Source organism: Panthera pardus, unplaced genomic scaffold, assembly GCF_024362965.1.
Source record: "Panthera pardus isolate Hobbes unplaced genomic scaffold, ASM2436296v1 HiC_scaffold_2, whole genome shotgun sequence".
Lineage (NCBI taxonomy): Eukaryota > Metazoa > Chordata > Mammalia > Carnivora > Felidae > Panthera > Panthera pardus.
Genome location: NW_026526765.1, coordinates 133,647,390 through 133,674,263, shown reverse-complemented (window position 1 = coordinate 133,674,263; position 26,874 = coordinate 133,647,390). Strand labels below are relative to the sequence as shown.

Below are 26,874 nucleotides of genomic sequence, written 5' to 3'. Positions count from 1 at the left end.
GGGACACAGAAGAAACTTTCTTGCTTAAGTGGGCTTGAGCCCCTCCCTACGGAATGTGGTGGAGACCTCCTCCGAACAAAGGAAGGCGACGGGGTCCAATCAACTCCTATACACGTCCGAGTAGCACTGACCCCAGTCTGCACCTTGGAATATGTCCAATCAGACTATACGTCACCATATATGGGAGACAAAGAAGTAGAAATTGCATAAAAGGCTACACCCCGCTGTGCTCAGGGCTCAGTTTTTAAGGTACAACCCCTCCCCCCACCTTGACCCCATGCCAGCATGATGAATAAAGTAGCTTCCTGGGCAGAAAAGCCTCCGTGTCCCGTCCCTCTGTGGGAGAACCCTGCTACAGAAGGACAGCACCTTTTACTTACTCGCACCAACCGTGCCTCAGCGACGTCACCTCGCGCCTCAACCTTGTCTGCGAAACGACTTAGCCCACGAAAAACCAGCGCGACCAGGTTCCCCATAAGCAGCGGGGTAATTGCTACCATCATCTGCACCTGTAAACGAGGCTTCCTGAGCACGTGGGCGATGCGTGGGCGGCGGCATTCAAGGTCCTGGGCCAGGCTTCCCGAGGCCCTTTGCACGAGTGAAAGTGTGGTTGGAGAAAAGATGTCGCTTTTCAGACAGTTATGGGCCGTGGGCTGCTTAAACTTTCTGTGCTTCACTTTCCTCATGATAAGATGACGCTACAAGAGTCCCTTTCTGATAGTCTGGAGAAGATCAGGGGAGAAACAACTCAACAGGTGCGAGCTGTTATTGTTAGAAGACCAAGGGAGAGCACCTGCCCAACCGAGGGTGTGACGTTCCTGGGGAGAAAGCTAACTTCCCTAAATGCGACTGAGAAGCCATTCTCGTTAAGAGTTAGATTTTCTTCCCCATAAAGTTTATTTGGATGAAATCATATTATCATGGGATAAAGTATGATGAAGCAACGAAGGAAGGAATTGACTACTATGGAGAAGAAGGAATGAGGTTTCTGGCAAAAAAGCAGATGGCGCCCTTCCCTTTGGAATAACTAATCTGTGAAGCCACATCAGATCCCGTCTGTTGAAAGGCCCCAGGCTGCCTGGGAAGGTGTGCAGGGGACGCAGGCCAAGTGATGACAGCGGGGGTGTCGAGGAGAAAGTGGGGTCCATATAAGGGACGCTGTGTATTAATATATCAAGATTCCACATAATCCTTTAAATAAACACAACCTGTTTCCATTTGAGTAACTGTCTTATTCCATAAATGTTTAATCTGAAGAAATAATAGATATTTCTCTGGAAAAGTACTGAGTAATCACACGCCTCTTCCTTGATTTCTCAGACCAGGTTCCCTTCCTGGGAACCGCACTCCTGCCTGGTGGAAGATAGGGCAGGAAGGTCTTCAGATGTCAAGCCCGGGGTAGCGGAGTGGGACAAGTGGGTGAGGGCAAGAATAAGATGGGGAAGGTGAGAGAATGGCATTTAGAAGGGCAGAGAAGCTGCTTTTCTCAACACTGTTCAAGATACTCCCCATTTCCAGAGGCTAATCAAGTCCTAGAAGGGGGAGGGGGAGATAGAGGACCCACCACCAATAAAACTTAGCGTATGAAGTACAGAATGAAAAGAAAGAACATCTGTTCGTGTGTGTGTGTGTGCGTGCATTTTTGTATGAAAAACAGAAAAAGTATTCTCTGCACATTAGTAGGTGGTGTAGCTTTTTAGATGCGGTTGGGCATATTAGTCATTCAGAGGACTCCGACATCTGTTGGTACGTCATAAATTGCGTTACTTTTTGATTTCTACTAAAACTGAGTTCACTGGAAGCATGGCAGGTCAGACTGAGCCAAGGGAAGGAATCCTTATAGTTGTTGAATAACACATGGAAAACTCTCATCTCAAAGCAGGAGCTCAATAAATGTTAGTATATTTGTTTCCCTTTCTTTCCTAAAAAAGGATGAAAAAGAAAAGAGCGGGTAGGTGGGAGAAGAGGGAGAAGAAGGAGGAAGGAAGAAAGGAAGCTAAAGAGAGAAAGGAAGATAATTTTCCCCCAAAAGACTATGGCAGCTGAGATCTGGAGGAAGTTTGTGTGTTTAAGTATTGATGAAACATGTCAGGGAATTTTCCACAGTATGTCCTATTAGTAAAATCCCATAATGTAAGGAGTCTTTCTTTCTTTCTTTCTTTTTGTATTAGACTTCAGATTCAACTCACTATATAATTGCATATCTCAGAGATAGGACCACAAATCAGATTAGATGTTTCTTCCTCTGCTTGTTTCTTTTCTGAGCATTTGTTGTAAAGGAAAAGAGAATTTAGCAGCAGTTGTGTATTGTCCCTTTAAAAACTAATCTTTGATATCAGGCTGCAATCATCTTGTTGACCTTGGTTGGACCATATGATTCTCTTGAAGTCCAAAGGCTTGAATGGATCTCTTTGTGTGCTCAGCCCTCCTCCAGGCCAACCCTGCACGGGGTTTTGTTTTGGCATGCTGAAGAGAAAGCCATAGACAAGTAGGTTTTGATTTACAGATACACATAAGGAGATGTGATTTCCTTTCCAGGAAAAGGGCGTGATGGGTGAATGTGCTTTAATTTACACACACGGGGCTCTTTTAGAAGCCTGTATTGTAGTCAGGGCTTGCTTAGAGTGACTCTTTAAGCAGGAAGCATTGCTCCCAAATGCTTACGGGTAGACAGGAAACCTGGAAAACCCCCAAGACGAGGAGGTGGGAAGGGAAGACATGGACACAGAATTTTTGAGGCCGGGACTTAAACATCTCACTCTAAAGGGTTCAAACTTTCACATGCCTCCACATTTTATTTGGATCTGGTTTTCTTTGTTTTAGCTATTTCCTGTTTTTCAGCCATGGGTGGTCCTTTTGCCTGGAAACACTGACTCCTAGATTTTTCCTAACATGTGGTTTTCTGGGGGATAAGATTTCTATAATAAATGAGGCGGATTTGGTCTGATCGGCCAGGTGTCAATTTTCTGGCTGTGGACATGGTTCCTATTCATCGCCTAAGCAGAAGCCATAACCTAACCATCCTCAGAGCTCAACAACATTTATGGGGGCCCCAGGACAATGACTTTTTGGTTAAGTGAACTCTACTAAGTTTAGCAAAAACCTAAATAGGTAGTACCATTTATCTACCTATCTATCTATCTAGAGTGCGAGCAGGGGAGAGGGGAGATGAAGACAGAGAATCCTAAACAGACTATATGCTCAGCATGGAGCCTTATTGTAGGGCTTAATCCCACGACCCTGGGACCACGACCCAAGATGAAATTAAGAGATGCTCAACCAACTGAATCCCCTAGGCACCCCAATAGTACCTTTCAAAAGCATGAAGACTCTTCTCAAACATTCTTGTGCACGGTTGAAAGCAGTGGTATTGGCTACATGTTGAGCCCCAAAGCCCAGGGAAACGCCCGTGTTGCTCACAGGGGTTGTTAAAGAAAAGTATCCTTTGCAGCTTTTCTAACCCTATTCTACGCGTTTGTCCTTTGTTCCCTGACAGGCCAGAGAGACAAAGAACACCTCTGTCTTTTGTTTGGTTGGCGTCTCCTGAGTGGAGAATTTCTGCCCCCAATTTGGATCCTACACTCCATTAAGACTATTCCTGTGACCGGAAGGTGATAAAAGAAACACATTTCAAATCGTAAAAACAAGCGGGTCCAGGAAGGATCTTGCCAGCAGGTTTAAACAAATGAAAAAGCCAGGCCTCCAGTTGCTTTGTCTGGATCTGGAACAGCTGAGGGAGGAGTATCAGCGAGGCTCTGGGCAGCTGTCTCAGGCACGGAGAGCCTGGCCACGCCACTGTGTGTGTCACAGGCTGGACATGGTGGGAGAGGGGGGTGCGGGGAAGGACACATGTCTAGGGCAGCTGCTTCTCCAGTGACACGGCCGGCTCTTGCTTCCTTTTGTCTCATGTCATTCCCCCCCCCCCCCTTTTTGACACTACTTCTCCCCCTTTTCCTTTTTTTTACTTGGCATTTTTGTGCCCTCATCTCAAAGCTCTAAGCTCCTCTCGCCTTCCATGCACCTAGTAAATACTTTTAAGTCCCCACTCTTCAGTGTTTCTCCTACACATCATGGCTAAGATAACAAAGGCTATCAGGTACTGAGGGCTTATCACAGGCTTTTGATCTCCCTTAGTGTTCCAGCAAACTTTGAGGTGGTATACTAATCAGGATAGGCTAACCGCTGCAGTATGTAGTCCCAGAATTGCAGCCAGGGTGTTTCTTGCTCTCGTGCAGCGTCTGGAGCTATGCTCGTGACTGCACAGCTCTCGTGAGTGCCGTCCTTGAAGCAGTGAGCAGAGGGTTGCAATGCACCTCCACTATCCTGAAGTCTTTTGCATAGAAGGGAGGGAGTAAGTGAGAGATCATAGTGGGGCTTTAGGGGCCAGGTCTCTGAGTGGGATTCCATCACTTCCTCCGCATTGTATTGGCCACAATCTGACATATCGTCCCCTCTCCCCGCAGCTATAGGAGAACCGTGAAGTACAGGATGAGGACGAAACTCTGTGGTGGGTGTGGCAGGGTCCCTACGAGTAGGTGATGTCATTTCCTCCGGGTAAGGGAATTGAGGCTCGAAGATTCAGAGTCATCAGCTAATACATGGTAAAACCCAGATTCCAACCACATCAATAGGACTTCAGTACTACCTTCTCAACCTTGCATTCTGCTTTCTTGGCCTTCCGATAAAAAGTTATTCTCTCTTTTATCCCAACGCTTTACCTTTTACAATTTTGTACTCCCCTCCGTATCACACTGTGCTGTGCCTGTTGTAGCAGTCTGTGAAAGTCCCAGGGAGAGGGAGTGCTGTTTTTCATATCTGCACCATCAGCAGAGAGCATAATGCCTGAGACACGGTGGGGCTCAGTGTCAGAGTTTGACAAATAAAGGATAGCTGTGGTTTGTGTGCTGGCTCATGGAAAAGGCTCTGAGGTACTTCACAGTGATGGGATTATTCACTGTACAACTTTCCTAGGTTAAAGTCAGGGAGTCTGGATTATTGCAATAATCACCCCCATGTAGCTATTTTCAACCCAGCCGTAAGAAGACTCATCATTTGAAAACATAAGTCAGAATGTGTATCTCTTCTCCCCAAATCTCTCCAATGACACACCTGCACCCAGATCTTGGGTTTTTCATTCCATGCCCCCAGTTAGAGGATCCAGGGTTGCTAAGAGCAGTGGGTAATTCTAGGGCTGGTATAGAGAAAATACAAGATGAGGCCGGAGTATCAAGAATTTTTTTTTTTAATTTTATTGATTTATTTTGAGACAGAGAGAGAGCACAAGCAGGATGGGGGTGGTTGGCAGAGAGAGAATCCTAAGCAGCCTCATGCTGTCAGCATGGAGCCTGACTCAGGGCTTGATCTCACAAACTATGCGACTGTGACCTGAGCCGAAATCAAGAGTCAGGCACTTGCCTGGTTGAGCCACCACATCACCCCTCCAAGGAATCTTGTAGTACCAAGAAAATACAACTATATCTTGTAGTACCAAAACATAAGAATATGCTTAAAACAAAAAAGGAAATGGAAGCATGTCAAATGGACACAGGAACTAATCTGAAAGAGTTCTCAATGTCCAAAGCCAGAAAAGTTGGAGAAACAAGAAAATAATGACAGTATTGGATTATAATCCAAAGAACAAAATGATTATACACGAGTGTATCCTGATATCAGTAACTGACTAAATAGGGGAGAAGGGTTAAATCTTCCATACAGAAGAATTCCAAATAGTAAACGTAGTAGGGATGAAGGAAATAGAAAATGAGCAGAACACTACTTGTTATAGTCAAGATCCACTGATAGATGCTAATATTAGCAGGTAAAGCTTTAAGGAGAAGCAGGATACATCCATAGCCTCAACGTATCTGCTGTGAAATACTCATTAATTACTGTGGCAGTTTTATCATGTATTCACAAATTCTTTGATAACCCTTTACTACAGGAGCTGGAACTTAATTCCCTTGAGTGTGGGCTGAACGTAGGATTCACTTCCATTGAACAGCGTACGGAAAGGAGAAAAGAGTAACTTCACAGTGGAGAATCCTGGCAGACACGTCTTTAATCAAGTGATCAGAGTTAACACCACCAGTACTTAACCATGGCGATATCATGTGCCCCGTGATATATGAAAAGAAGGGCACTCACCTCTGTGGGAATCTTCTCCCAAACCTGTAATCGGTAACCTGTTTAGTTAATCGCTTTGTACCAACTTTAAATTACTTAGTTTTGATAAACGCCAGGGTAATATAAGATGTTAATATGATCGGAAGCTGGGTAAAAAGTATATGGGGTCTTTCTGGATGATAATTGTAATTCTTCTGGAAATCGAAAAGTATTTAAAAATAAAATTTTTCTAAAAATACTGAAGATGAGGTGCCTGGGTGGCTCAGTCGGTTAAGCATCCAACTCTTGATTTCGGCTAAGGTCACGATGTTGGTCATGGGATCGAGCTCTGTGTTGGGCTCTGCACTGAGCATGGAACCTGCCTGAGAGTCTCTCTCTCTCCCCCACTCTGTCCTTTACCTGCTCACATGTGTGTTCTCTCTCTCTAAAATAATAAATAAATAAATAAATAAATAAATAAATACTGAAGAAAAAACCCCCACCTCTCCATTTTATGCTAAACCAAATCCAAAGTCATTTTCATTAGCCTGCAAAGTGTGATGTGATGCCCCCCATTCCCACACTCTGTCCATCTTCTTCTCTCATTCCCTCTGTACCTCAGACAGTTTCAGCTACCCTCTCCTTCTTCTGATCCTGGACACTCTCAGCCTGCCCTCACTTGATGCTAATTGTCCCCTTTGCAGGAAGGCTTTCCCCAAAGATACCTTCCTGGATACTTCCCTTATCTCTCAGAGATTTTTACTCATGAGAGTGAAATCATGAGACCTTTTGGATCAACCTGTATAAAAGAATACACCTGTCTAGCATACCCGATTCCTGCTCCTTTATTGCTTTTCTCTATTGTTTTTATCATCATCTATCATTAAGTATATTTTATTTGTTTTTTCCTTGTCTATCCCCCTGTGGTAAGCAGAATAACGGCCCCAAAGATGTCTGCGTTCTAATCCCTGACACCTATGAATATGATAGGCTCCATGACAAAGGGGAATTAAGACTGCAGGTAGAAATAAAATGGCTAATCATCTGACCTTGAGATGGGGAGATTATCCTGGATTAGCTGGGTGGAAGGGGGAGGCAGAAAATAAATTGGAGCAACTTGATATGACTCAGTCCCTGTTTGCTGGTTTTGGAGGTGAAGAGGAGCCATGAGCCAAGGACCACGGGCAGCTTCTGGAAGCCAGAAAAGATGAGGAAACTCTTTCCTATGGCCTCCAGAAGGCCTAGCTGACATCTTGAGTTTAGTCCAGTGAGGCTCACATCAGAATTCTGCTTACAGAACTGTAAGATATGAAATTTGTGTTGTTTTAGGCTACGAAGTTTACTGTAATTTGTTACAGCAGCACAGAAAACTGACTCATCATATGAACAAAATCACTGACTCATCCCTAATGTCCAGGTGGGACCTTGGGTCTCATGAGTGCTGTAGTGGCCGGTGTGGAACTGATGTACAAGGTGAAGACTGGGTCATTCTCAGCCCTCTGGAGATTGGTCTGCAAGTCAGTGAGGTTCCATGAGCACAGGGAATGTCTGAGGGTGTGAATGAGCGAGGGTGGGTGATGTCTGGTGTGGAGTTTCTGCCATATACTCAGAGACCTCATAGGGAAGGTGCCTACCTGTGGCATAAATGCCATCAGTGAGTCCTTGACCATTTCTTGTGTTCAAGATGCAGAATCTCTAGTGGACTCGGAAAACACTTCCGGACCCCTCTGCCTGAGTACCACCTTGTCTGCTTTAGACAAGACAGAAATGGTAGCCACAGCATCAGGGAACTTTATGTTTAGGGCTGACTGAGGCATTAAAGAAAGCTTACAAGCAAAAGTTGATTTATGAAGGCATTGCAAAAGCCTCTCCTGATTTTATCCAGAGTCCTTTTCAACTAGAGTCAGACCTCTGAGGGGTTGTAGATTGATGGGTGACTTTGCTTGTTTTTATTATGTAAAATAACAGAAGAGCCAGAAGCAATAAAACCAAAATACAAGACAGCTTTATAAATAAACTAGAAATAACAGATACTTGAAGGATAATGTCCTCAAGCACTTTAGAAATGGCGAAAGCGCTTAGAAATGTTTAAATGAATGACTCTGAATTCATCTGGGGATGGGGGTTTCATCATTAAATTTCTTTTCTGAGTCCGTCAGCAAAAGTTTTAACTAGAGATAAAACGCAAATTGAACTCCAAGAGCATCCACCATAAATTGTTCATTGGTGTACTTCATTGAGCTATAAGCATGTTGTCTCAGTAGAAGATTTTGGTTTCCACATGACAGGAAAACGTTCCTCAGTGTGGCTTAAACAATAATGGGAATTTATGGGTTTATATAACCAAGACTCCCGAGGTAGGTCAGGCTTCGACAGAGTTGATCCAAAAGTTTACAACATGGCCGGGACTGTGCATCCGTTCCCTGCAGTTATTTCCAACATTTGTTGGTCTTTCCCTTGGACTGGCTTCTCTTACTTCTACTGGTTTCCAGAGTGGTCAGATGCCTTACTCACATTTGGTAGACGGAGACACCCCAGAACTCCTATTCAAATCCCATGGCTGGGAAATTCAAGGTTTATAACAGAGCAGAGGTCACAAAACAAGACCAATGGGTGAAATCCAGCCAGCTTTCTGATTTTGTAAATAACATTTTCCTGGAAGATAGCCATGCCCATTCAGTTACGTATGGCTGATGGCTGCTTTCACACTATAATAGCAGAGTTGACCGGTTGCCACACAGACCTTTCATCTTGCGGAACCTAAAATATTTATTGTCTGGCTATTGACAGAAGGTTGCTGACCCCCAGAGCAGAGTAATAGAAAAGAACTCCTTGAGGTCACAATTAGCCCAGAAACTGTTCTCTTCTCCTTAAGAACAGGTACTTGTTTCTTGCTATTACTCTCTTTTTCCCACCCAAGAACAGAAAGAAAATTTTTCTCCGGCAAGTACAGCGAGTAGTTTTCAAAAATCATGAGCTAGGCTTCCTGATGTCTTAGGATTTGCATGGGTCCTCGCAATACCTAATAGTAACAGCAAGAAGCTATGGTCGGAGAAACAGAATTCTTGAGGATTAACACTGATTCACACCAACAGCATGCACTAGAGGTCAGATTCTGGGTAAGCCCTTTACATGTCTTAACTCCCCACAAAATCTCATGACGTGTATTCTGTAATTGTTGCCACGTTATACGTGAGGCACTGAGAGTTGAAGAAATGCCCCCGGTTTATACAGCCGGGGCAGTGATCACTGAAAGCCAGGCCGTGGGACTCCAGAGTCCACACTGTCAGTCAGCACATGGGGCTGCCTCTCTGAACTGCAATTCCAACTGAACAAATGCAGAAAGAGGCTAAGAACTATTCGCACTCTGGGATGTGGCTCAGCCCTAAACATGTGACATGCGCAGAACAGGAGCAAAGGGCCTTCCCGTGACCAGAAGAGGAACAGAGCACAGAGGAAGTGAGGAACAGAAAATAAACATTTCCCTTAGAGGCCCCTCGCTGAAGGTTCAAGCAAGATCCTGACGAGGAGGCTTTGGAAGGGAATGTGTGAACCACATCAGCATCAGCCAGAATGAATGCCATGGAACACGTACCCCAGAACTCACGCCATAGGAAAATGGGCCTCTAGTCATCTTGGTTGCAGAAATACCCACATACGTACACTAACCCGCTCAGGGAGATCCCCAGTGCCAATGTTATGAAACTTTAAGAAAGTCTACAGGAAAGATATCTGCTCATTTGACCCAGTATTTACTGAATGTATTTGACTGCTGTGTATTCTTTGCAGGTATGTCTGATGTCTGTAAATATCCCAAAGAACAAATTTTTGATCCATTTTGTTGTACAATTTAAATGTGTCATTTACATGCTTAGCAATACGATTGGTTCTATAGCCTGTAATGTGAAACTATTGCCTCTTAAGGTAACTTTCTTGGTTATTTTTTATGAAGGTAGTAAAAGAGCCCTTCTAAGTCAATTAAAATATGAATCTGAAGTAAATGGATCTCGGGGGATCAGATGGACTGACGACTGAACTCGGTGAGCTTCCTGGCCAGAAGGTGCAGTCTAAAGCCCGCTCGTGGGAGGGCCTGCATCATTCTCTCATTGTCACGGTGGCATCGTAAGTAGGATTGTAGTGATATACTATAATATACCAAAGAGTTAAATTGTGCAGAACAACTAAGTAGAGAATCAGAGACAGAAAAAAACCCTGCAGATAGTACAAGTGATAAATTCAAAGAAATTTGAAGATGGAAGCTATCGACATGGCATGGATTAAGGCTGACAGGAGAGGGTGCATGGGAGGATGGGACACCTGATCTGGACCTTAAAGGGTCTAGTGGATGTGGGCAGTGGGGAGATGATGGGAGTGGGGGTCTCACTCCAGCAGGAGCAGAGGTAGCCCGGATGTACCTAGGGCTGGGGCTGGAACATGGAGGGTGTCAGCTGTAGCTGGTGGGATATGAGAGGTGAAGTAGCTGGTGTATGGAAGACCTTAAAAATCTTGCAGAGCCATGTGGCTTAAATTCGGCTGTTAACACTGTATATTTCTGAAGACGGCCCAAGTGTGTGTCATCTGACATTGATCTTTCAGGCTAAAGCATAAAAATGGATTGGCAGGGAGGAAGCTAAGGGAGGAAGTAGAATTTCCTTATTACAGAGAAGAGCCAATTAAGGATGATTGATTTGAGTTCCATCCTTCCAAGAGGACTAACTTCCAAATTACCAAAGTCAGAGTCATTGATGTTATTCTTTGGAAATGTCCACAGACATGGATTCTATAAGCAACTATAATTGACTGACTGTTGAATCACTATTACAATTAAGAAGATGATTTGCTTGCTTTTTAAAAAAAAATAACATGTGTGCCTATCAAAGGACTATAACCATGTATATTATTTGTTTATCACAGTACATTTGGAAAATACAGAAAAATCCATGGAAGAAAATAAATCAAGCGCAGTCAGAAATGGTTGTGTATTTTGGGACTATTTCCTGGAAACAACATTGTGGGGCCGGAGTGAGGTGATGTAGGTTCCAGCAGACATGGCAGGGCTCAGCCATCACTGAAAGGATGCAGTGAGGGGAGAGGAGCAGGAGTGGACATGTGGGGGAAGTCATGTGGGTGCTCATCTGTCTTGCTCATAAGCACATGTGAGTTAGGGTCAAAGGCTCTTGCCAGGTTTGGGCCATTTCCATGACATTTCATTCTCAAGGGCAGGTCAACTGCCATCATCTCATTAATGTGACCCTTTCTCATGCCACCCAAATTGTGTCCATCAACCCCTGCTCTAAGGTCTAGCCCAAGTCAATAGCATGTATAAAAGAGACACTTCCACTTTCCACAAGTCTGGAAACATAATGTCTATAGTGAAGGTGTCTGAAGGAGGGTTGCATCACGTAATGCAAGACTGAAATGCCTGGAAACCTCTTTACCTGGTCCACTCTGTGAGGCCCCACCCTGCCCAGGAGTAGCTCCTCCAAAGCTCTCCCAACAGTCGACAAATCTCCGGGACATGCTGGCTTTCTCTCCAGTGCTCTAGATACTTACGCTTGCTTCCTCCTCTCCCTGATGTTTCTGGAAGTTTTCCTTTTCAGAGAACTCGTGTCTTTCTTTCTTTCTTTCTTTCTTTCTTTCTTTCTTTCTTTCTTTCTTTCTGTCTTTCTTTGTCTTTTTATCCTTCCTTCCCTTCCCTTCCCTCCCCTCCCCTCCCCTCCCCTCCCCTCCCCTCCCCTCCCCTTCCCTTCCCTTCCCTCTTTGAATTTATGTGAATATGAAGTGTCTCTAAGCACTTTTCTTCACTTTACCTATTGCCCTTAGAGTTCAAAGCTGAGCAGTTCAAAGATTCTTCCTTAGAAAGTTGAGGAGGTCATCAGGGAAAAACAAATCAAAACCAAACTGAGATACCACCTCACGCCAGTCAGAGTGGCTAAAATGAATAAATCAGGAGACTATAGATGCTGGAGAGGATGTGGAGAAACGGGAACCCTCTTGCACTGTTGGTGGGAATGCAAACTGGTGCAGCTGCTCTGGAAAACACTGTGGAGGTTCCTCAAAAAATTAAAAATAGATCTACCCTATGACCCAGCAGTAGCACTGCTAGGAATTTACCCAATGGATACAGGAGTGCTGATGCATAGGGGCACTTGTACCCCAATGTTTATAGCAGCACTCTCAACAATAGCCAAATTATGGAAAGAGCCTAAATGTCCATCAACTGACAAATGGATAAAGAAGATGTGGTTTATATATACAACGGAATACTACTTGGCACTAAGAAAGAATGAAATCTGGCCATTTGTAGCAATGTGGATGGAACTAGAGAGTGTTATGCTAAGTGAAATAAGTCAGGCAGAGAAAGACAGATACCATATGTTTTCACTCCTATGTGGATCCTGAGAAACTCAACAGAAGACCAGCGGGGAGGAGAAGGGGGGAGAGAAAAGTTACAGAGAGGGAAGGAGGCAAAACATAAGAGACTCTTAAATACTGAGAATAAACTGAGGGTTGATGGGGGGTGGGGAAGAGGGGAAAGTGCATGATGGACATTAAGGAGGGCACCTGTTGGGGTGAGCACCGGATGTTGTATGGAAACGAATTTGACAATAAATTTCATATTAAAAAAAGAAAAGAAAAGAAAAGAAAGCTGAGGAGGGCAAAAGGTAGTGAATAACTATGTTTCCATAGTCTTGTACCTGTCACAGAAACAGGTGGAGGTGGTCCATATTATTAATAGGCTGGAACTCTTTAATCCAGATTATCTACAGATTAACTCCAGGCAAAGAAGATCTCTGGAAAGTAGAAAGCTGATTACTGCTAGTAAATAAGCTGACTCTAAACTCTGCTCGATGCCTGAAAAAACCTCTGACTTCAAAGTAGTTGGTTCCTTTGTTGATGTTTTGTGCCACTTAGAAGCACAGGCTTGGATACACTGATTTATAAGATGAAAAGACTCACACCAGGTCTGGGGCAACTTACTTTTCATATGGTTGTAGTTTTCTGTAAAACTTTTCAGAAACTCCTGGGTGTTATTTGAGGGCTGAAATGATTACTTCTCAGCCTTAATATTCCTTCAGTCACTATTCTCATCACACCCAAAGGAGGACCATATCAGGTGCACGGTCCAGGTCCCTGTATTAGTGTTATGACAGTTAAAGATGGCTGGGTATGGTCTCACTTTTGAAAAAGTCTGTGAGTCTCTCTTGCATTGGAAGGGAAAATTTTTTTTTAAGTTTATTCACTTTTGAGAGAGAGAGACAGAGTATGAGCAGGGGAGGGGAAGAGAGAGAGAGAGAGGCAGAAACAGAATCTGAAGCAGACTCCAGGCTCTGACCTGTTAGCACAGAACCCAATGCGGGGCTTGAACTCACAAACCGCGAGATCATGACTTAGCCCAAGTCGGATGCCTAACCAACTGAGTGACCCAGGCGCCCCTATGTTGGTAGGAAAATCTTTATCTCCTATTATTTCTTAGGTGTATGGATCTTCTCTCATTTATGCCTCTCTTTGTCCCTCTGTCTGTCCTGCAATTGTATATACTCCTAGCTGCATGTACTGATGTCTTCTCTATTGTGGAGCTTTGCCCAGCCGCGTCTTTGTGGTTTCTTTGAGAATCTTTTGAGCACAGAATACAACCCTCCCCTTCTGCCATACAAGATGAAGTCTTGTATGACCCAAAGATGGGTCTGTGCTGTCCCAGTGGAGCCTCCAACCACAGAATAAAAGATGAGGTGCCAAATATGTTAGATCCCATTTGTTAAGGAGATGGCAGACGCTCTGTGAAATAGACCAAGAATTCAGACATTTTCTTTGCAGGCAGTTCAAAGTGCTGTTGTATTTCTCTTCTCCCTTCCTCACTCATCCCAAGTTCTGCTATGGAAAAGGGGAGGGCTTTACCCCATAAGCCAAGCGAAGGGAGCTTCGAGGGGGCACGCAAATATTGGTCTTTGTGTCTCGCACAGCCCGTCCCCAGGCTTGACTCTCTGGCTAGGTCAGCCTGGATGTGGCAGAGGAACTGGAGGGTGTGCCTCCTGGAGAGGGAAGGAGCTGGAAGGGCAGAAGTGATGGTTTCCCTGGATCAGTTCTGGGCCTCACATGAGAGAGCCAGCCTGCCCACAAGGATAGTCCGGATGAGTAAAAGGACCCTAAGGAGGTATAGACCTCTGAAGCCCAGAGGTCAACGGGGTGATAGGTGGCCAGGAAAAAGGCACCATGGCCAAAGGCTCCAGCTAGATTTTCCTAGGAACCTGTTGACATACCCACCAGAAAGAAGCCAACCTCAGATATGACCCCTACCTAAAGGGCACTGACACCAATTTATATCTGTACCTTCTCTCTCTCCTCTACCCTTGGGCCTAATCACGGAACAATTAGAAACAGAAATGGCGGGGGAGAGATGGGAGGACAAGAGAGAAGAGGCCCAACATTTGCCCCTCTCCTTCCTCATGGCAGAATTCCAGGGTAGAACAGACCCGGATGGAGGGATAAGGAGAGGCTTTAACTCTGAATGAGTATGGAGTTTTGTTATTCTACTAGAACAGACTGACCTCTATAATTTTCAGCTGGACTGGACTTAATAATGTGTGAAGGTAACCAGAGAACTTTTATTATGTAAGCATTATTGGAAACCAGAGACATCCCTAAAATTTTATTTCAGGATCGGGAGACAGCAGGTGAGGGAGTTTAATCGGCAGAGAAAAATAAAAGGAAATTGGTTTCTAGATCAGTTAACAAGCTCGTTCCATGACCTGAACACACATTGAGATTGTGTGGCTTTGGGGTTCCAAGGAAAAGGTCGACTGCCAATGACCAGTGATGGTATTTGACTAAATTGCATTCTCTCTGAGACAGGGTCTGTAAATTGCTTAGCAGAGTGGTGCAGCAGAATCTCTATAAACAATAGTATTAGTATGCTAGTTATCTTTAATGGTTATTACAGGGCATCTGCTTTAAGACATCTCCAACTAGACTCTCAACCAGCAGCTGAAGAAGCAGAGAAATCAGTCCTCCAAAGAGACATCTCTGCAACCATCCACCCCCAGGGTAAGGAGGGGTGGGGACTCTACCAGCTGGGGCTTCCCTGGGAAAGTGGTTCAAGTGATGAGTTAGACTCCAGGGAGGTACCATACAGAAGGATTGGGCTATCTTGATTTGGAATCTCTAGTTCATAGTCAGTGGTGGCTCAAATTATTAACCTGTCTGAACTTCAGTTTTCTCATGCTTAAAAATCCCAAAATAATGAGTACCTACTCTAGGGGGATTAATACCTACTTAACTGGGTTGTTGTGGTACATTGTGGATATTCCATTTATTTGCTTCTTTCTCCTTCACTTAGCTGTGTGTCTCTTTTAATTCTTAATACCCAGCATTCTTGAACTTTCCTGCTCTGTGCCCTGTTTGCTCTACTTATTTGGGAAAGTAGTCTAGTAAACTAATCTCTAATGGTAGAAAGGAGTGGCAACTGCTTAGACTGGAGATTACCTTTTAACAGAAGTATGTGGAAGATGAAAAGTAGAGAAGAAATCTCAGATCCTGAACTTTCCCACTGGTGTCACCCTGATGGCACAGGGTTAGGGTTGGAAGGACCACATTAAGTACCCCCACGAGGCTGGTGCTCCACTGATGGCAAAACCACCTTTTTCCCAATGTGGGAATTTAGCTCTTACTTACAGTTGATGACAGCTGCCTCTTCTGTAAGCCTCTGAGCCTGGCACTGAGCTGGGAACCTTGCGTCAGGATCTTCCTGCATCTTTGCAACATCCAGAGGGGAGGTAGGGTTGCCTCAGAGAGGTACCTATTCAAACCTGAAACCAGACAGACTTCAAAGTAGTCCTTCAACCCTGTCACAACCCCATGAGAAGACGGTACTGGAGTGATTCAAGAAATACACGTATGGGTGGGGAAAGCAAAAAGGCGAAAGCTTTGCAAAGAGGAGCAGAGGGGGCTGGGGAAAAAGACGAAAAGTCCCAAACTTAAAATGCTTGAGATTGTCCTTGAACTCATTATCTTCCTTCCTTGTGAGCTAATACCCATTTCTGTTGGATCAGCACACAAGTTACTTTCCACAAATCTGCCAGGTACTCGACCGGTGACAAGAGGTCAAAGCGTAATGCATGCGCACACCCTTTAATCTGGAGCTGGCATTTGGTGGAGTTTGAGGAGACTTAACTTTAATTAATTGACTCCTTAGGAATAGAGCTGACAGTTTTCCCCTCATGGAGTTAAGAAAGTTGACATTTTTTCCTCAAAGAACTCTACAGTGCTCTAAATCCCTGGGCCTGTGGAGAAGGCTATTATAAAATAGACATCTTCTCTTTTAGAGGGTCTCTCTCTTCACACAGCAAACACGGCGTTACTCATCTGTGTGGGAAAGTGTAGGTCCTAAAGGAAAATCAAAAGGATATTTGGTGATGAAGCAAGGGCAAAATGAAAATATCATAACTGAGGGGTGGCCCCGGAACATTCCGCCTCCTCGTCATCAGGAAGCTTTTAGGTGGCTTCTCCCTGTGTCCGAGGGAGAAGCACTGAAGTAAGACAGGGCAAAAGCTAATGAGCTCTTGGGGATGAGGAACCAGCAACAGAGGCCTCCAGAGCTGGCGTTGATGGAGCGTAGCTCCCTCAGTGGGCACAGCACCAGCTTTGATGTGGCTTTGCTGGGAACCACCAGTGGCTTTGTCATATGCTAGGACCTGGCCAGGTGGGAAGCAGTGTGGCACGCTGGTGTTGCAGGCATTGATGTTGCTGACTGACGACGGGTTGCATTTGGAACTAGGGCTTTGGATCAGCCACAACAAGAGAAAGTTTCGTGGTGAACAGCCAGAAAGTGCTGTGATTGTTGAGAGAAGCAAAACCTGAATATTCAAAGAAGTGTTTCACCAAACATGTGTAGGAACCCCTGAGAATTCCCACAGGTGTCATGTTACATTTTGAGGGGAGAAGTACTCGAGTTCCCACAGACCTAGTGGAGCTGAATCAGAGAACTGTGTAATAATGTTATTTTAAGACTCCTGCTACTTACTCCTGGTTGATGCGTTATGGGGAATCAAGTCTGTGTGTGTTGGGATAGTGGGTCTATATTGTTGATGGCAGGCCATGAATCCTGGTAGGTCAGGAAGTTGGTGGGCCCTGGAGTAGGAGGATGGAGAGATCTAATGTGCTTGTTGACCTTCCCTTGTCTTTACGGAGGCTGGACTGTCATCAGCGCCACCGATTCGATAGATCCTGGCCTATCACCATGCGTGTAGTAAAGCAGAACTGGGCACTCATTTTCCAAGGAGTGTTTCCTAATTAAGCCATAGTAGTAAGTGCCGTTTGGGTGGAGGATGCAATTCTGGGAAGAACATGTATTGGAAGTTGGACACCTCTGCCCCAGCTGCTTTACCATCTTGAGTGACCTTGGGATAGTGACAGAGTTTGTGTGTGGGGTGGGGAACTGTGTCTCTATAAAGCTATAGGTCTGAGAGCAATCTCAGTGAAATGAGACACGAATGCTGCTCTTCCATGAATGGGGAGAAACTCCTATCAGGTCAGCATTGGCAGATGTGCTATGATTTCTCCAGCAGACAAAGACTGCATTGGCACAGTGGCAATAAAATCACTACAGCTAAAGAGAGCCAACTACTTGACTGATTGCTGTAGATGAATGTTTGTATTCCCCCAAAATTCATATCTTGAAATCCTAACTGCCAATGTGATAATAGTTGGAGGTGGGGGCCTTTGAGCAGTGATTCATTCCCTTATAATAGAGACCTCTGAAAGCTCCCTTGATATATCCACCATGTAAGGACACAGCAAGAAGACAGCCTTCTATGAACCAGGAAGAGAGCCCTCACCAGACACCAAATCTACCAGGGCCTTGAGCTTGGAATTCTCAGCCTATGAGAAACAAGTGTACCTATGTATGTATGTGTGTATGTATGTATGTATTTGAGAGAGAACGAGAAAGAGGGAGAGAGAGAAAGCACATGCAAGCAGGGGCACAGGGAGAGAGAAAGAGAATCTCAGGCAGACTCCATGCTCAGCACAGACACCGATGCGGGGCTCAATCCCATGACCCTGGGCCAAAATCAAGAGTCAGACAGTCAACCAACTGAGTCACCCATCCACCTAAATAAGTGTTTATGTTTTAAGCCATACAGTCTATGGTATTTTTCTTACAACAGCTTGATCAGACTAAGACTCTGAACAAGGAGGGTGTTCTATTTTCTCTCCTGGAAGAGTTGGTCATCAAAACTGGCCCATTGGACTCATCAAATGCCTCTGAATCTTGGGACTTCTTTGGGAAAGAAAGACCACAGGAGTGGAAGAAATACTTTCCCCCACAGGTGGATTGGGTGGTTAGGGAAACTTAATTTGAATATTAAAAAGAATGGCACCTTATTTTGGTTCCCTAGTTAGTAATGTAGGACAGACAATTCCGTATTACACTGTGCAGATTGTTGGGAAGCCAAAAAATTGGTGTTCCCATTCAATGGCCACTTGTTTTTAGTGGTGATATAATGGCTTCAAGAAAACTTTGAAAAACTAGAGAAATCAGTAGTCCCTGCTGGAAGCCAGGCTCATGTAAAGCTATGGAAGAACCTGCAAACACAGGATAGACAAGTAAGAAAATAAGCCCGAAGCTTGTCTTCATGAATTAGTTATAAATGCCTGAAGTGGAAACTAGAACCTGGTTTGAAAAATAAGTAAGTCCTGTGGTTTGAATCATTGAGCTGTCTCCATACCATCAGATTCTAGCAATGATCTCTGAATTCCATCTTTCTCTTCACAGTCTTTGTGAAATGATGAATCATTTCTGGAAAAAGACACCTGGATAAAATAAGAGATGAAACAACAAATAAGAACATGAAATATTTGCTTTCAGGAAAAATGGAACAAATCTCATAAGCACCTTCAAATCTCATAAGCTTTTCTGTAAAAAGTCTTCTTTCTTCAACAGTCATAGCAGAATTCTATCTAAATTCTGCCGTGTATCAAAGACCATGACTTAGGAATGGGTGTGGTCTTGTTTCAAGTGTTTCATTGCTAATGGCTTCATTTTTAACATTCTACAGACACATCATAGAGTGAAAGCTTCCCAAACCAGAATAGGTTTTGGGCAAGCAAATTAGATCATGCCCAGCAAGGATCAGTGTGAGTACAAGATGCCTTAAAGACTGGCAGGGAAACCATTTTAGAGTACAGGTAAGAATCAGTTGATTAGAAATTTTGTTCATGTCATTGTGAGAATCAGTGAATCTTTAATTATTATTGCTGTCTACTGAGAAAACCAGGGAATTACAGTACCTTAGAGCCTGACTTCACCTTCCTTTTCCATGGTAATTAACCCTTGACTAAGTCCGGTCTTGGTTCAGGTTATCTGGAGACTGTCCTTGAAATGGAGATTCGTGTGTAGTAGTTTATTGAGGCAGACGTTCAGGCATAATACCTGTAAGGTAGTGAGGGAAGCAAGACTGAGCCAGGGAAGAAGTTGGATGGATACAGTTGCAACCAAAATCTTAACCTACCCACCAAGGCACTCTGGAGCTGTGATGACCCTTCTGTGTGGCCAGAATTAATGCAAGGAGGCCAGAGCTTCATATCCTGAGCCAACCAGTATTGGATGTGGGCTGTCCTTTGGCTGAGGACAATTCCTGGAAGAGGACACAGCTATGAGCCCTCAGCATACAATATTCCTCTCACCTTGGGGAATGAGTTCTTTGGTTCTAAATGGGATGCAGAGAAATGGAGGCAGAATCTCATCACTATGCTATATAGATCTATTGCAAGGCCCCTTATTGAACAGGTCTCTTAAGAAAGGGAGAAGATAGTCTTCTTTCTGTTATCTAAAACTGTGTAACCTATTATCCCAAAACATAGTAGCTTAACACAACACAAATAATTTATTATTGCTCCTGGTTTCTATGGGTCAGGAATTCATAAATGGCTTGACTGGCAGAGGTGGGAGGGAGTAGGCTCCGCCTCAGGTTTCTTGTGTGAGTGTGGTCAGAGAGTGGGGGTTGGCCAGGCACCACTCTCTTTGCATGCAGAATCGGGGCCCCACCGTGAGGGCTCTTTGGCCAAATTTGGCCTTCCTCACAGCATGGCTTCCCGGTACTTCTTACTGACATAGAGGCTTGGGGTTCCAGGAATGATTCTTCCAAGAGGGACTGGAAGACAGTGCGTTGTATTTTCTGACCTAGCCCCTGAGGTCATGTGGCATAACGTCTTCCACATTTGATTGGTGAGAGGCCCACCCAGTTTCAAGTGAAAGAGACATAGATTCCTGCCTCTGGATAGGAAGCGATAAGATCTGTAAGATCAGGTAAGGAGGGGACATTTTTGTGAATAATATAAAAGCTATAAAGCTTATATTTTCTGACAATAATAAATTCAATGCAAAAGGATTTTACGATAGTGGTATAACTCAAATCCTTTTTTTTTTTTTTTAACTACTCAATGTGTTAAGTTCAGCCTAGAATATTCTGTCAGTTGTAAGAAACTAGACATTGGCAGATATCAAATCCAGCATTATCATCTTCCATCAAGCACTGTATATAGGAGTATAGGAGACATTGGCTAAACCAGGTTATTCCTGTGTCACAAAAGACAGCTGAGTGAATTCTACATCAGTTTTTATCCATTATCACCCTGTATTTTTACGTATCACAATGCACAGACTCCAGTCAATCTTCATTTTTTGCGGTTATGTTAGGAATTCATGAGATCAGTACCCATGTTTTCAATACTTTGAACCTGTACTAGGACCACAGAAATACTTTGACTCCCCCTTGTCTTACTTGGTTGAAGAAACATGGTCACCACCATGGGAACTGGGACCTCATATTTAGATTCCAAAGTGACATAAACTTTGAAATCAGACAAATTATGTTAGCTCTGACCAGGACAGACTCTTGGATTCCGATCAATGATAATAGGTTTGTCTTTCTGAAATTTCTTTGATATTTCCCAGGAGGAACACAGAAGTACCTCCGAGTGATGCACACAAAAACCAGTCATTGTGCCTCAGAAGGGCAGCTCTGTGGGGATGGCATTCAGACACTTTCAACATCTCTGTCATTGTCTCTGGTCTCTTTCAATGCTGTTCTGAGTGACCAGGATTACCAAAGGGGTGAAACAATTGAGGCAGGCACACAATCAGCATTTGTCTCCGGGGAACAAAAAGATTTGTTTTAGATTAGGAATCCACCAAATCATGCTTTTCCAAAAACTTGTGAACTGTCTTACTATAACATCTATTGTTTTAGATAGGAAAGGCTTTTTAGCATACAATATGTTGCCCGCCAAGTGTACAATGTACAATTTAGATGATAATAAACAAGGCTCCAAATCCTTTTATGGTACAGAGCATTTTTTTAAGCAGCATTTGGCAGTATAATCGATGTTGTTTTCACAACTTAAAGTAAAAAGCATTTGATGCAAAACCGCTGTTGCAGAATGACATTGTATTTTAGTGCTTTCTCCAAAAATGAACATCGTTAAAAATAACTTTTAAAAGAAATGATTAAAACCCCAAAGATATAAACTTACCTTAAAGTAGTTAAATGATGGATATCTGTATATTTTAATCTACATCCCGAATTTGGAGATAATGAAATGAAAAGCAAAGAATGTTCGTGGTTGGACAAATAATTACATATTTTATTTTCTAAAGAGAGGCTTTTTCAAGTCTTTATCTCTTTGAGGCTGGAGTGACTGGTTGGAAGATGGGCTTGCATATTTATTTGAAAACCTTCAGGGCTGTTCTCCGTTCAGCTTCCATTTGGCCCCAAGTCAGGGGCTCTCTGACTAGAGTTGCTGCATTGTTACTCAAAATGCTTAAAAACACAACAAAGGGTAAGGCTTGGGAACCTTTTAAATTGCTGAATATCATCAGCAGGGCAAGTAAAATGTTTTGGGTGCTTCCCACAATACCTTTAAAGCTCCCTGAGGGGAAGGGGGACATGGAAAGAGATTACAGGGTGGGAAAGAAAGAGGAGACAAATGGTTCCCTGCTAGACAGGGCTAGTTGTCGCCATCTGGGGAGTGACTTAAGAACTCTTTACTGTGAGTTTGTGTGTGCATGCCTGCGTGCCTGCATGTGTGTGTGTGTGTGTGTGTGTGTGTGCGCGCGTGCTGAAGGTATAGATTTAAGCTTGGTCATTATTGCTCAGGAGATCACTATGAAGAAGATTGGTATGACACATACATACATTTTTATTTTTACTTTTTTAAGTTTATTTATTAGAGAGGGAGGAGGGGCAGAAAGAGAGAGGGGGAGAGAGAATTCCAAGGAGGCTACAAGCTATCAACACAGACCCCAATATGGGGCTTGAACTCACAAACTGTAAGATCATGACATGACCAGAAATGAAATTGAGAGTTGGATGCTTAACTCACCGAGCCATCCAGCCGCCCCCATTTTTATTTTTAATATTAAAAAAAAAAAAGGCCTCAATGAGCTTGGGTAATAAGGCTGGGGCCATAGATGCCAGCTCAGGGAACCCAGATCTGTCTTCTTAGATTCACCATGGTCAGGGAGGCACCTCTTCCCTATTAACAATGATCAGGGTAAGGGTTTCCCCTTTTTCTTTCTTTACCGGTGAACTCCTAAGGGATTCTGAGGAAATGACCTTGAATGGTCTCTCAAAAGAAGATGGCAGGTGGTTCTGTTCTCTGTTTTTCAACCTCTGTCCTTTGCTCTCCTCAGACACTCTGAAATTTGTCACTTTTGTCATTTTCATTTTCAGAAAGTGACAGTTCCCTGGAGATTTTTCACTCCACATCATCTCCTGACCTTTCTCTGAGAGGTTGTTTCTCATTTTGCTGCCAGCTTGCTGCATGGCCCTTTTTTATTTGCAAGTTTTTAGGGTGAATACTTTCTTGTGTGAACTTTCTGTACCTCAGGCTGTATTTTACACTGGGGCCAACTGTCCCTGGTAAAAAAATAAAATAAAATAAAGGGAGAGAAACTTACAACACGGATAGGATGAAACACTGACCTAGGTTTTCCTGCAAACTCTTGAATTCTACCATTTGGACTTTCATATCTCAAATCTTAGGCAAATTTGACTTTTCATGATTTCTCTTTATGTTTTGTTAGCACTTTCATGGAAACTGAAGAGATAGCTGCTTCAAACTAGAGAGTCTGACATTCTCTTAATGTCCTTTTCTCCTTAAACTTGTGTGTGTGTGTGTGTGTGTGTGTGTGTGTGATACGAAAGCCTAACATTAATAGATGATCGAAACCATGTGCATTTATATTTTACCCAACCTAGTTTGAACCATCACTAATATAAGTGAGTAAGATACTAAGGAAGAGTCCTTCATTTAGGGATAAATTCTAACATAAGAAGGGAGAAAAAGAGTTTGGAGAGTATATGTTCCTGACAGCACAAAATTGTTCTCGAAGTTTTAATGATGGAGAAAATATTTGACAGGTTTTGATTTAAAATGGCGAAATCACCTTACTTGTGGAAATGTGGTTGATTTGTATTTCAGCTGAATTACCTGATTCATTCCAAAGTAAACAGCAAAATATGTATTAAGTATGGGGAAAAAAAACCCTAGCAATATAATGTATGTATAAGGAAGAAAAGCTCAATGAGTCTCTTCCTTCTTGTTTTAGAAACTTCTATGCAGACCAAGGTAAGCAAAGATAAGTCGGAGGAATTCTGAAAATTAGGACACTACTCAAGGAAGCCTGACTTCCATATAAAACTTCAGTTTATATATGTTCTGGTAAGTACAGTTCCTGTACTTATCCAGTTTGGAATGTATTCTTACCTCTCTAAAATTTTTACTTCTCTGAAATCATCTACTTTGCCTGAGATGTTATGTCAAAACATTTTTCCATCATGGGATTTTTTCAGATTATTTGGGTGAGTAAGGGCATTTTTCATCCTCCATTTTCTGCTCTTAAGTGAGTAGCAACTGGCAAAAACGGCCCAGGCTAAGGCCTTTTTGGTTTGGAAAAGTGGGGATCGGGGTGGGAACCCTGTAACTGTTCTAAGAATCAAATATATTCACCCAAAGTAAAAGTGATAGAAGCAGTTTCCTCTCTTTATTTTCATTCATTCTTTTAGGAGCTTGGTAAACATATTAGTTTTTTATTGCTGCTGTGATCAATTACCACAAACCTAGTGACTAAAACAACACAGGGTTATTCTCTACTCTTCAGGAAGTCAGAACATTGTCATTGGGCCAGCCTCAAGGTTTTGATCAGGCTGTTTCCTGCTGGAAGCTTGAAGGGGAGAATCCCTTTCCTTGCCTTTTTCAGCTCCTTCTCTGCTGCCTGCTTTCCTTGCTCACGGCTCCTTCCTCCACCTTCACAGCAAGAGGCAGAACATCTTATTTTCTCTCTGACTCTTGCTTACAGCTTCTCTCTCTGACTTTGACTCCTCTGGTGCCTCTTTGGTGAGGACCCTTGTGATTTCTGGGCACAACGGGGTAGTAAGGATAACCTGCCCATATCAAGGTCCTTAACGTAATCACATCGGCTAAGTCTATTTTGCTACGTAAGGTTATATGTTCCCAGGTTCTGGAGGTTAGAACGCAGACACCTTTGAGGGGCCATTATGTATCCCATTCTGTACTCCACAATAAACAAATACTGTCTTTTCTTTTCTCTCTGGGCTTACTTTTGAACACGAGGGCAGCAGGATGCCTTAGAGTTATCAGGCACTCTTCTCATAACTGAGGAGAAGAAGTTTAAGCTGCAGCCACTGTTATAATTTTAATATTTACACCATCTTGTCTCACAGGGGGGTCTCTCTGCTGAAGGTTTATTTATAGAATCTGAGCTTAGGAGCTTCGCTCTTAAACCTATACCGCTGTTTGTAAAAGAGAATGAGGGCAGGAATATCTAGATGCTGTGAAATAAATTTTAGGAGTGCTTTACTTTTTTGGATTCCTTCCCAGCAAAAACATTTTCCATTTTCCCTTTCCCATTTATAGTCTGTGCCATTTTGAAAATGACCTGTCAGGACTTCTAGAGGCTGGCCAATGAGTTTCAAATATTCTTATTGATGGGCTAGATTAATTTTTACACCAAGATTTTTTCCAAAAGCATTAAATCAAGATGCAGGTACTTCAGTCATCTGTTCAGGTTTCACTCAGGTACCACATTTGATGTTGATTTTGTATTCAGAAAAGGGGGGGGCATTCAATGAAAGGGTTCCTTGAAGCAAGATGGGGACAAAAGAATTCCCAAGATTCTGGCAAACAGCAATGAAGGTTAGAGTGGTCCACAAAGGGCAAAATAGGCTGAATCGTCACAGAGAACTATACCCCAGACTGGCACAGGAGATGACCCCATACACTCAAGGTTATTTCAGAAGCGCGGGGGTGGGGGGTGTCAAGAAACACCTTCAGCCATCACTGCCCCGCAGTCTCCCAAAGGTAAATCTATGGGTGTAACTTCTAGGTTTTTCATTCAGTTCCAGAGCAGCCCCTATGCTGGAGTTTCATTCTGCTGATATGGACTTCCATAGGGCATTGGAAGTACTCTCCTTCCCCAGCCGGATTCTCTGTGGAATCATAACACGGGGAGCTGCCGAAGGTTCTAGAGTAAGGGTAAAGACCAGAAGAGCTTCTATTAAGTGCCCATCTTTGATATCACTCATCAAGTTGCCAAAGATGTCTTTCTCCCCACTGAGTGTTATCACAGTTTTTGTTGTAAGGAAATAAGCCCTGGAAAGGCCTCTGTTAGGATTTTTAAATCTCAATAAATCTGTCTGCATTTCGATTTAATAAAAAAAAAAATTCAAATTAGTCATCAAAATGCCAACCAAGCCAGTTATCATAAATACTAATCTGAAAGTTTATTTAAGGTAAGTAAGATTTTTTTTTTTAAACTTCAGCTTATAAAGTGACTCAGGGATATGATTTTCAAGAAGTCAGGAATGTGTTTTCCTTGTAGTAAAGTACCCATTTTTCTTGAAAAACATCAATATTTTTAAATGTCTGTCTATAAATTAGTTCACACAGACAGTCTTATTTCATTTTTAGTTAATCTAAGAATTGGATTTTTAAAAAATATTTACTTAATTTTGAAAGAGAGAGAGAGACAGAGAGCATGAGCAGGGGAGGGGCAGAGAGAGAGGGAGACACAGAATCCGAAGCAGGCTCCAGACTCTGAGCTGTCAGCACAGAACCCTATGCAGGGCTTGACCTCATGAACCACGAGATCATGATCTGAGCTGAAGTTGGACACTTAACTGACTGAGCCACCCAGGGGCACCTAAGAATTAGATTTTACTTGTTATCATGGGTATTTGCTAATTGCTTATGAAAGTGCAAATATCAGGGGCTCCTGGGTGGCTTCATTGGTTGAGCCTCCGATTTTGGCTCAGGTCATGATCTCGCAGTCTGTGAGTTCGAGCCCCATGTCGGGCTCTGTGCTGACGGCTCAGAGCCTGGAACCTGCTTCGGATTCTGTGTCTCCCTCTCTCTCTGCCCCTCCCCTGCTCGCGCTCTGTCTCTGACTCTCAAAAATAAATAAATATTAAAAAAAAATTTTTTAAGTGCAAATATTAAATTCATGCCTTCCATAACAAAACAAAACACTTTTTTTGTTGTTGCAATCCACAGTAAGAGGTACATTTTACAGTGTATCCAAAGATATACATAGTATACATACACATTTACATAGTTTTGAAACAAAATTTAATGAAAACTAATTTCCCTTCTTGTAGCTGTACTGTGATATTTCTATTTTATTCTGTTTCTTTAAGAAACTACTTGTTATGACCCACTAAATGGATTTCATGACCAGCAGTATGAAAACCACTG

General features: G+C 43.2%; 1 long non-coding RNA gene across 1 annotated transcript in view; it reads right to left on the bottom strand.

Moving 5' to 3' along the window:
• LOC109250929 (uncharacterized) overlaps nt 1–26,874 on the bottom strand; it is a 268,707-nt gene that overhangs the window by 48,433 nt on the left and 193,400 nt on the right. Inside the window, exons 4-6 of the long non-coding RNA XR_008423902.1 lie at nt 19,390–19,531; nt 18,828–18,912; nt 15,775–15,898 (exon numbers count right to left, since the gene is read on the bottom strand). This is a non-coding gene — a long non-coding RNA (uncharacterized LOC109250929). The remainder of the gene's footprint in view (nt 1–15,774; nt 15,899–18,827; nt 18,913–19,389; nt 19,532–26,874) is intronic.